We start from the raw sequence: 11166 nt of genomic DNA on the forward strand, positions 1-11166 counted from the left end.
CTTGTTAAGCTCACGGTCAATGAGTCAGAACACGGTGTTACCAAGCGTGCTCCATGGTCTTGCAGTGGAGGGGAAGTAAAAATACAGAAAATGATTTTCCTTATAAATTGCAACACAGGCCGGGCGCAGTGGCTCACGCCTGTAATCCTAGCACTTTGGGAGGCTGAGGCGGGCGGATCACAAGGTCGGGAGATAGAGACCATCCTGGCTAACATGGTGAAACCCCGTCTCTACTAAAAACACACAAAAAAAATTAGCCGGGCGTGGTGGCGGGCATCTGTAGTCCCAGCTACTCCAGGAGGCTGAGGCAGGAGAATGGCGTGAACCCGGGAGGCAGAGCTTGCAGTGAGCTGAGATCACGCCACTGCACTCCAGCCTGGGCAACAGAGCGAGACTCCGTCTCAAAAAAAAAAAAAAAAATTGCAACACAAAAATCACTGGTAAAATGTTAATAAACAGAATCCGTACCATATTGAAAAAAATATAGCAGAAGCCTGGGTGGCATAATGAGATCCTGTCTCTAAAAATACCAAAACCAATCAACTTAGCTGGGCGTGGTGGCACACACCTGTGGTCCCAGCTGCTTGGGAAGCTGAAGCAGGTGGATTGCTTGAGCCCAGGAGTTTGAGGCCAGCCAAGGCAACATAGTGAGACCACAACTCTAAAAGAAAATACCTACGGCACAACTAAGAAGGGTTTATTCTAGGAATTCAACCATGTTTCAATATTAGAAACTTCATCTGTTTCTCCAGATGTCTTAGCATCTTGGAGAAACACTGGAGAAACTGAATAAGGTCAAGAATAAGGCGAGGATGAAGGATGCATAGTACTGCTGCTACTGTTCCAATTGCACTGGAAATATGAGCTAATGCAATTAGAGAAGGAAAAATAATTCAAAGAATAATAATTAGAAAGGGAGATGAAAAATTATCTCTATATGTAGATGATATGATGGAACATGGAAAATCCTGCAGAATTAATGGTAAGACTAATTTAAACAAAATGTAGCTTTCAGGCCGGGCGCAGTGGCTCATGCCTGTAATCCCAGCACTTTGGGAGGTTGAGGCAGGCGGATCACTTGAGGTCAGGAGTTCGACACCAGCCTGGTCAACATGGTGAAACCCCGTCTCTATCAAAAAGATAAAAAATTAGCTGGGCGTGGTGGCATGTACCTGTAATCCCAGCTACTCGGGAGGCTGAGGCAGCAGAATCACTTGAACCCCGGAGGCAGAGGTTGCAGTGAGCTGAGATCGCGCCACTGCACTCCAGCCTGGGCGACAGAGCAAGATTCCATATCAAAAAAAAAAAAAAAAGTAGGCTTCATCTTATAAACATATAACCAGTCAGGATAGGATATAGTGGAAGAGAAAAACAGAAAACCTCTATTAACAATAACAATGAAATAGATACTTAGCAAAAACAATTTAGGAAATGTTAGAAGTCTTTATGAGAAAAATTTTAAACTCAAAGACAAAGTAGATGAGCAAATTTAATGATATTCCTTATATCTCTCAACAAAATAAACCTGCTATTTTCCCTTAATTTCTAAATGTAATGTAACCTAATATAAATGCCCACAACCTTTTATTAAAACCTTTCATTGCAAAATAATGATAGATCCATAGGAAGTTGCGAAAATGGTAGAGAGAGGTTGAGAGTACCCTTAACCCAGTTTTCTCTAATGACTACATTTTTACAGAATATCAAAACCAGGAAAGTAACATTGACACAAAGTGTGTGTGTACCTCTAGGAAGTTTTATGAAGTACAGAGAGGTCGAGAGTACCCTTAACCCAGTTTTAATGTTTGTATGGAATATCTTTTTTTCAGTTTTATTATCAACCTTTTTATATCATTATATTCAAAATTTCTTAGGAAATACTTTTCAAAGTATTTCTTAGGAAATTCTTTTTTTTTTTTTTTTGTCAAGGTCTCACTCTCTCGCCCAGCCTGGAGTGCAGTGGCACAATCAGATCACTGAAGCCTTGAGCTCCTGGCCTCAAGCAATCCTCCTGCCTCATTCTCCTAAGTAGCTGGGGCTACAGGTGTCTGCCACCACACCCGACTAAATTTAAAAAAACATTGGCCGGGCGCGGTGGCTCACCCCTGTAATCCCAGCACTTTGGGAGGCCAAGGCGGGCAGATCATGAGGTCAGGAGATCGAGACCATCCTGGCTAACACGGTGAAACCCTGTCTTTACTAAAAAATACAAAAAATTAGCCGGGCGTGGTGGCGGGCTCCTGTAGTCCCAGCTACTTGGGAGGCTGAGGCGGAGCTTGCAGTGAGCCGAGATCGCGCCACTGCACTCCAGCCTGGGCGACAGAGCGAGACTCGGTCTCAAAAAAAAAAAAAAAGAAAAAAAATTTGTAGGGACGAAGTCTTGCTAAGGGAGGAGACCACCCCTCATGTTGTCTTATGCCCAATTTCTGCCTCCAAAGAAAGAAAAAGCAAAAACTAAAAGGCAGAAATAAAATCCACAAGCAGACAGCCCGGCATCACACCCTGGGCCTGGTAGTTAAAAATCGACCCCTGACCTAATTGGTTATATTATCTATAGATTACAGACATTGTATAGAAAAGCAGTGTGGAAATCCCTATCCTGTTTTGTTCCCATCTAATTACCGGTGCATGCAGCCCCCAGTCACGTACCAATCTGTCTTTTTATTATTTTATTTCTATTTGATTTCAAAATTTTCATGGATGTGGCAAATTTGTTTGCCTCAGTATCATTAAATTGTAAAAACTAGATTTACAAAAAGATATATATATTAAAAGCAACCAGTGTAGTGGTTATTTTAGACTGGAATTATAAGTAATTTCCCACTTTACATGTTTTATATTTTTCAGTTTTTCTACAGTGAATATATACTGCTTTATATTAAGGAAATGTTTATGTTAAGAATACCCAGTAGGCTACAGTTTCAAGATGGCTTTTGTGGCCTGAAAGCTGGGGCTGTTGCCAATATTGTTAGGCCTTTGGCTTCCATTTGCTGTGAGATGTGGTACCGATGGAAGGTTGTGAGCAGAGAAGTGACATTATCTGGCCTATGTTTATAAATACCTGCTTCTTTATTTATTTATTTAGAGATGGAGTCTCACTCTGTCACCCAGGCTGGAGTGCAGTGGAGCAATCTCAGCTCACTGCAACCTTCACCTCCCAGGTTCAAGTGATTCTCCTGCCTCAGCCTCCCGAGTAGCTGGGATTACAGCCACCTGCACCATGCCCAGCTAATTTTTGTATTTTTAGTAGAGATGGGTTTCACCATGTTGGCCCACCTGGTCTTGAACTCTGGACCTCAAGTGATCTACATACCTCAGCCTCCCAAAGTGCTGGGATTACAGGCATGAGCCACTGAGCCCGGCCGTATGCAGTTTTGTTATATGCATAGATTACATAGTGGTCAAGTCAGGGCTTTTAGGGTATCCATTACCCAAATAATGTGCATTGTACCCAATTAGTAATTACCTATCATATGACCCCCTCATACTCCTTCACCCTTCCAAGTCTTCATTGTCTGTCACCCCACTCTCTGTCTTCATGTGTACACATTTTTTAGCACCCACTTATGAGTGAGAACAGGTGATATTTGACTTTGTGTGCCTGGCTTGTTTCACTCACCAATCTATCTTTTTATTAGTGTATTTAGATTGTTTGTATTTAATGTAATTACCTGTATATTAAGTCTTAGGTCTTCCATAGAATTTTTTTGTTATCTTTGTTTACTCTGTTCTTTGTTTCTCTGTTTTCTTTCTCCTACTTTCCTTTGGGTTACTAGCACCTTTTTAGAATTCCATTTTGATATGTCTACAGTGATTTAGTGTGTATCTCTTTGTGTAAATTATTTAATAGCTGCTCTACATATTATATTGATATTTCAGTCTACTAGTGTTGACATTTTACCAGTTTGACTGAGGCGTAGAAACCTTATAATTCTTTTAAGTCGTTTTACCCTCTCTCACTTACAATTATCTTAATAATTCTTCTACATACTTCAATAACCATGTTAGACAATGTTAAAATTTTTGCTTGGACAAAGATACTCTCGAAAACTCAACAGAAGAACTGTCTAGTGTATTTATCTACTCTTTCTGTTGTTCTGTGTTCCTCCCTGATGTTCTAAGACTTATCATTTCCTTTCTATTTCAAGAATTTCCTTTAGCCAATTTTTTAATCATAGGTCTGCTGGTGACAAATTCTTAGTAGTTCTTCATCTGAGATTGCCGTTCCATTTTTGAAGGCTGTTTTCACTGGATAATAGAATTCTCGATTGACAGTGCTATTCTTTCAGCACTTGGAAAATACTGTGTCACTTCCTTCTGGTGTCTGTGATTTCGGAGGAGAAATATGCCATCATTTAAAAATTGCTTTTCCCGGCAGAGCGCGGTGGCTCACGCCTGTAATCCCAGCACTTTGGGAGGCCAAGGTGGGCGGATCGTGAGATCAAGAGATTGAGACCATCCTGGCCAACATGGTGAAACCCTCTCTCTACTAAAAATACAAAAATTAGTTGGGCGTGGTGGTGGTTGCCTATAGTTCCAGCTACTCGGGAGGCTGGCGTGAACCAGGAGGCAGAGGTTGCAGTGAGCCGAGATGTGCCACTGCACTCCAGCCTGGGCGACAGAGCGAGACTCCATCTCAAAAAAAAAAAAAAAAAAAAAAAAAAAAAAAAAATAGGGCAAATGATCTGAAAAAGATTTTCATTTTCTCAAAAGAAGACATACTAATGGCCATCAGGTATGTAAGTAAATGCTCAACATCACTAAGCATCAGAGAAATGCAACTGAAACCACAATAAAATAGGTATCATCTCACCTCAGTTAAAATGGCTATTATCAAAAAGACAGAAAATAACAAATTTTGGGGAGGATGTGGAGAAAAGGGAGCCCTCTGTACACTGCTGGTGGAAATGTAAATTCGTACAACCATTGTGGAAAACAGTATGGAGGTTCCTCAAAAAATTGAAACTAGAACTACCATATGATCTAGCAATCCCACTGCTGGGTGTACACCCAAAAGAAAGCAAATCAGTATATTGAAGAGATATCTGCACTCCCATGTTTACTGTAGGACTAGTCACAATAGCCAAGATATGGAATCAATCCAAGTGTCCATCAACAGATGAATGGATAAAAAACGTGCTTGATAAGGCTGGGCACGGTGGCTCATGCCTGTAATCCCACCACTTTGGGAGGCCGAGGAGGGCAGATCATGAGGTCAGGAGATGGAGACCATCCTGGCTAACAGGGTGAAACCCTGTCTCTAGTAAAAATACAAAAAATTAGCCGGGCGTGGTGGCGGGTGCCTGTAGTCCCAGCTACTCGGGAGGCTGAGGCAGGAGAATGGCATGAACCCGGGAGGCGGAGCTTGCAATGAGCCGAGATCGTGCCACTGCACTCCAGCCTGGGCGACAGAGCAAGACTCCATCTCATAAAAAAAAAAAAAAAATGTGCTAGATATACACAGTGGAATACTATTCAGTCATAAAAAGAATGAAATCCTGTCAGTTGTAGCAACATGGATGAAACCAGAGTTGTAGCAACATGGATGAAACCACGTTAAGTGAAATAAGCTAGGCACAGAAAGATACATATCCCACCTTCTCACTCCTATGCGGGAGCTAAAAACCTTGATTTCAGGGAGGTGGAGAGTAGAATGATGACTACCAGAGGCTGGCAAGCAATAGGAGGGAGGGAAGGATGAAAAAAGGTTGGTTATGGGTACAAAGATAGTTAGATAGAGGGAATGATAGCACTGTGCAGTGATAATAGTTAACAATAATTTATTGTATATTTCAAAATAGCTAGAAGATTTGGAATGTTCCCAGTACAAAGAAATAATAAATGTTTGAGGTGATGAATACCTTCATCACCCTGATTTGATAATTGCACATTGTATGCATATATCAAAGTATCACATGTAACACATAAATATGTACAATTAGTATGTATCTATAAAAAGAAACAAAGGAAGAAAGTTGCCGTAAAAACAATATTGGGATAATTGTCAAAATTTAAATATTGAATATATTATATATGGGAAAGTTGTATGAATATGAAATTATCTGAATTTGGTAATAATTGCACTGGGGTTATGTATGAAAACATCTTTGATCCTATGAGGTTCATATTGAATTATTTAGAGCTGAAGAATGTCGATCTCTTCAATTTACTCTCAAGTAGTCCAGCAAAAGAAAAAAAGTGATTGTGTAAATATATACACATATATACTGTGTACACACACATACACATAGATGTGTGTGTATGAGACAGAAAATTAGTGAAGGAAGGCTCAAAGGGTTGTTATAATATTTGTATAACTTTGTGTTTAACATTTCTAATATAAAATATTTAATTTTGAATGGTTCTCCATTAAGGCAACAAATTGCCAGAGCATACGGAGTGCCTGGGAAAGGTGACAGATGCCAAGTCATATTCTGTTTGAGTTGCACTCTGAAACCCACGCCAGGAAAATGAAATGTGTTCTGTGACTGCTTCCACTCAACAGCTCCCTCTCCTCCAGAGAATGTGCGTTCCCAAACCAATACTGAGAGGGAGGTTCAATGTCTAATTCATCTTAAAAATTATTTTTTATATTTGGAAGCATGCAAAATACAGTAAAATTTAAAATAAACATCCTGACAAAACGCACAGACGAAAATAGACAGGAGAAAGTTGTGCAGAGGGACTGAGCAGAGGTCACATGAAACCACGCGTTTGTAGAGAATGTGTTTTGTAAAGGAGTGCTACTTTCTCAGACATTGCTTCTGTTTTCTTTTTAAAAAAAAAATCACTTGCTTTTTTTTTTTTTTTTTTGAGACAGACTCTCGCTCTGTCGCCAGGCTGGAGAGCAGTGGAGCGATCTCAGTTCACTGCAACCTCCGCCTCCTGGGTTCAAGCGATTCCCCTGTCTCAGCCTCCCGAGTAGCTGGGACTACAGGTGCACACACCGCCATATCCAGCTAATTTTTGTATTTTTAGTAGAGACGAGCTTTCACCATGTTGGCCAGGATGGTCTCAATCTCTTGACCTCACGATCCACCTGCCTCAGCCTCCCAAAGTGCTGGGATTACAGGAGTGAGCCATCGTGCCTGGCCACATCACTTGCCCTTATCCCCTGCAACAAACCCTGTCCTTTCCCCAGGACAAAAATTCTTGTCAGTTTCTATAAATTGTTCCTCACGTTGGGCAAATAGCTTTTTTCTAAATAGCTTTCCATTTTGAGGGGAACTAGATTATCCCGTTAAAGTTAGCCAACATCTTCCTCTTTGACCAGGTTTTTAGACAGAATTTTAAAGTGAGGTAGGTAGGTGTGGCCTTTTGTCTCATACTTCTTTATTTTATTTTTTTTAAAGGGAAAAAGAGTAAGAAATTCAGATGATGAGAATTCCAGGGACACTGACAGTATCCCAAATTGGCAGAAATACTGTGTAAACTACAGAAGTTGCTTCTCAGGGCCCACACTTTCTTTTGAAACAAATATTATACAGTTTCATTATAAATTCTTTCGTGTATGATTTTGAGAAGTCTTTCCACCAATGCTTTCAAAAAGCACAATCTGTCTTAATAAAAAACTACTACCTGGTAATATTATTTTACATTTTAAAATTGTGAAACAATATTAAGCCTACAGAAAAGTTGCAAGTATAGTCCAAGGAACTTCCTTCTTGAACTATTTGAGAGTCACTTTTCCACGTGACATTGCATTTCTCCCAAATCCCCTCCTGTGAAGTTACTACCACCTAATCCTCAGACCCCATTCAAGCTTCACCAGTTGTGCCAATATTGTCCTTTACAGCCAAAGGATCCAGTTTGGGATCTCCTGTTCATCTATGACCTCTTTGGTCTCTGCCAGTCTGGAACCGTTCCCAAAGCTCTCTTTGATTTTCATGAATCATTTGAAGATGACGGGCCAGCTGATCTGCAGAATGCCCCTCAATTTGGGTTGGCCAGGACCTGCGTCCTGGCGAAGGGGTTCCAGTTACTGACCTTCGACGGGAACAGCACGGAAGTGACGCCGCGCTGGCTCCACCCTGTCCTCTGGTGGCACACAATTCCAGTGTTCCCCGAACTGAAGACTTTATTGTACTGAATAGTTACATTAATTACATTCTTTATGGTTATAATGTAATATTACATATGAGACCATGGGGTTCATCTGATTAGGTCCGCCCAATTTAGCCTGCCCTGCTTGCTTTGGGTCACTTGCTTTTGTTATTTTTTTTCTGTGAAGCTGAAGGCTGCACCACTGAGCGCTGTAACTTAACCTTGCCGGCTTCCTTACAGATAACATGTATGTCACTACTGTCGTGATTGTTCAAATTGTTTCTCAGGAACTTGGGGCAGCTCCTGCCTAGTTCAAACCAGTTGAGACCGTGAGCTTTTTTTTTTTTTCCTTCTTTTTTTCTTTTTTCTTTTTTTTTTTTTTTTGAGACAGAGTCTCGCTGTCGCCCAGGCTGGAGTGCAGTGGCACAATCTCGGCTCACTGCAGGCTCCGCCCCCCGGGGTTCACGCCATTCTCCTGCCTCAGCCTCCCGAGTAGCTGGGACTACAGGCGCCTGCCATCTCGCCCGGCTAATTTTTTGTATTTTTAGTAAAGACGGGGTTTCACCATGTTAGCCAGGATGGTCTCAATCTCCTGACCTTGTGATCCACCTGCCTCGTACTTCTTTATCTATCTGTGTACACATACTGAAAATCATGGATCCACACTGCTAAGTTCAATTCCAGTTCAACACTAGTGGGCTCATTCTCCCTTTCCTTATTTGTAACTCCTATCTCTGACAGTTTCAACTCTGGCTCCAATTATCCTTAATACATTCAGTTACCTGGTCATCCACCTGTATGTAACTAATCTGTCATCTCCACCAGCACCCTGCCCTCCCTGGACACCACACACTGGGCCACTCCAATACCGAGATGTGCCACATCCTCAAATTGCTTGGGCTCTGACACCTGGGCCAGGCTGCACCAGCACCCATTTGTGTCTGACACTGTGCTGGGCAGCCCCACTGTGCTGGGCAGCCCCACTGTGCTGCCATCCTCCGCAACCTGCTCCGGTCCAGCACCCTGCTTGGGCCACTGTGGAACATACTACACAAACGCCCACTTTGCTTGACACACCTGATGGCCTTAGCACGGAATTGTTCAGGAGGGTACCATGAAGGATGGAAGGAAGAGCCCCATAGAAGTGTAATGGAGCCTTACATTGTATAGTCCAGCCTCCACCCCAAGGTTCACCCTTGTCCATTCTGCACTGGGGCAGCAACACCAATTACTTTGCTCCACTGACCTACCAAGATTCAGATAGAATCATTGGATTGACTATTAATAGTTTTCTGCTGATAGTTGCTGCAAGCAACTACAGCTTGCTCCTTAGCCTTCTACCGACTTGCTATATTTAGCATATTTTATCAAATTTTGCAACCTCCTCTCCTCATTGCCCTCACTTGAGTTTTTGAGGTTCCTGTTTGTGGACAAGACTTACCAGATGTATGAAGCTGGTTATATAACTGATTGGTCAGTAAATATAATGAGGACGGACCCTGCACTCAGCACCGTGTACCTGTGTAAACACCATACTGTGCACAGTCCACCAGCCTTCCAGGGAGAACACGCTGCACTGTGCGCGACACTGCCTCCATTCCAGCAGCAATCTAAGCGGAGCCTGGGCTGACGATGGACGTGTGGATAGCCTGTATGTATATGTCTGTGCTCATGCTTCTAACACACATCCACCCTATTATGGACACGTTTATACATTTTCATGCCGTGGTATTTTGTACCTTACTGCAGACGCTACCAACGCTTCAGTGAGGTCCTGGAAGCTTTGGGTTTTTGGAGGCTCTCTATTTGTCCATTGCTGCGGGGACGGCTTTCAGAAAGAATGATCGCTTTGGGGGAATTGTACTCTGCTTTCCTGCGCAAATTCCAGCGGCTGGAGTTTGAGGCCCCTAGCAGATAACCCTTCTGCCCCTACCCCCATGAGTCTACATACAAGAAATACATCTCTAAAGAGGTAATAAGCCTTTCCGGTGTGCATGTTATAGATCTCTTAACCTTATATATACACAGATGGTCCATCACTTACCGTGGTTTCACTTACGATGTTTCGACTTCATGATGAGTTCACTGGGACTTGACCCCATCTTTTTTTTTTTTTTTTTTTGAGACGGAGTCTTGCTCTTATCGATCTCTGCTCACTGCAACCTCCGCTTCCTAGGTTCAAGTTATTCTCCTGCCTCAGCCTCCTGAGTAGCTGGGATTAAGCGCCACCACGCCCAGCTAATTTTTGTACTTTTAGTAGAGATGGGGTTTCACTATGTTGGTCATGCTGGTCTCGAACTCCTGACCTCAGGTGATCCGCCTGCCTCAGCATCCCAAAGTGCTGGGATTACAGGTGTGAGCCACCGCGCCCGGCCTGACCCCTTCTTAAGTGGAGAAATATGTATCTGGATGCCCACAGGGGAGCTCCTAATTACACCACGTGCCGCATCCAAGCCACAGGCCGGTGATGTGAAGACAGCGGATCCAAGAAATACAATAGCATTAAGAAAGAAAAAATGCTGCCATGGATACTACCAAAGGCCAAATGACTCTAACACGTAGGCTAATTGCAAGGACCTTAAAATCGCAAATAAAAAGGCGCCTGTAGGTCGCGCGCGGTGGCTCACACCTGTAATCCCAGCACTTCAGGCGACCGAGGCGGGCGGATCACCTGAGACCAGCCTGGACAACATGGCGGAACCCCATCGCTACTAAAATACAAAATTTAGCCAGGAGTGGTGGCGCATGCCTGTAATCCCAGCTACTCCGGAGGCTGAGGCAGGAGAATCGCTTGAACTCAGGAGGCGGAGTTTGCAGTGAACCGAGAGAGCGCAACCGCAACCGCACTCCAGCCTGGACGACAGAATGAGACTCCGTCTCAAAAAAAAAAAAAAAAGCGAGCACTGGAAGTCTGGAGCAGGTGCGCGGCTGCAACGGCCGCCGCGGGAAGCTCGGGCCGGCAGGGTTTCCCCGCGTGCTGGCGCCCGGCTCCCGGCGCGGAGGCTGCTCTAAGTTTCGCTTTCCATTCAGTGGAAAACGAAAGCTGGGCGGTGTGCCGCGAGCGCGGGGCCAGACGAAGGCGGTCCCGGAGCGGAACTTCAGCCTCAGCTCGGTCCCCGCCTC

This window comes from Hylobates moloch, unplaced genomic scaffold, assembly GCF_009828535.3.
Source record: "Hylobates moloch isolate HMO894 unplaced genomic scaffold, HMol_V3 SCAFFOLD_19, whole genome shotgun sequence".
NCBI lineage: Eukaryota > Metazoa > Chordata > Mammalia > Primates > Hylobatidae > Hylobates > Hylobates moloch.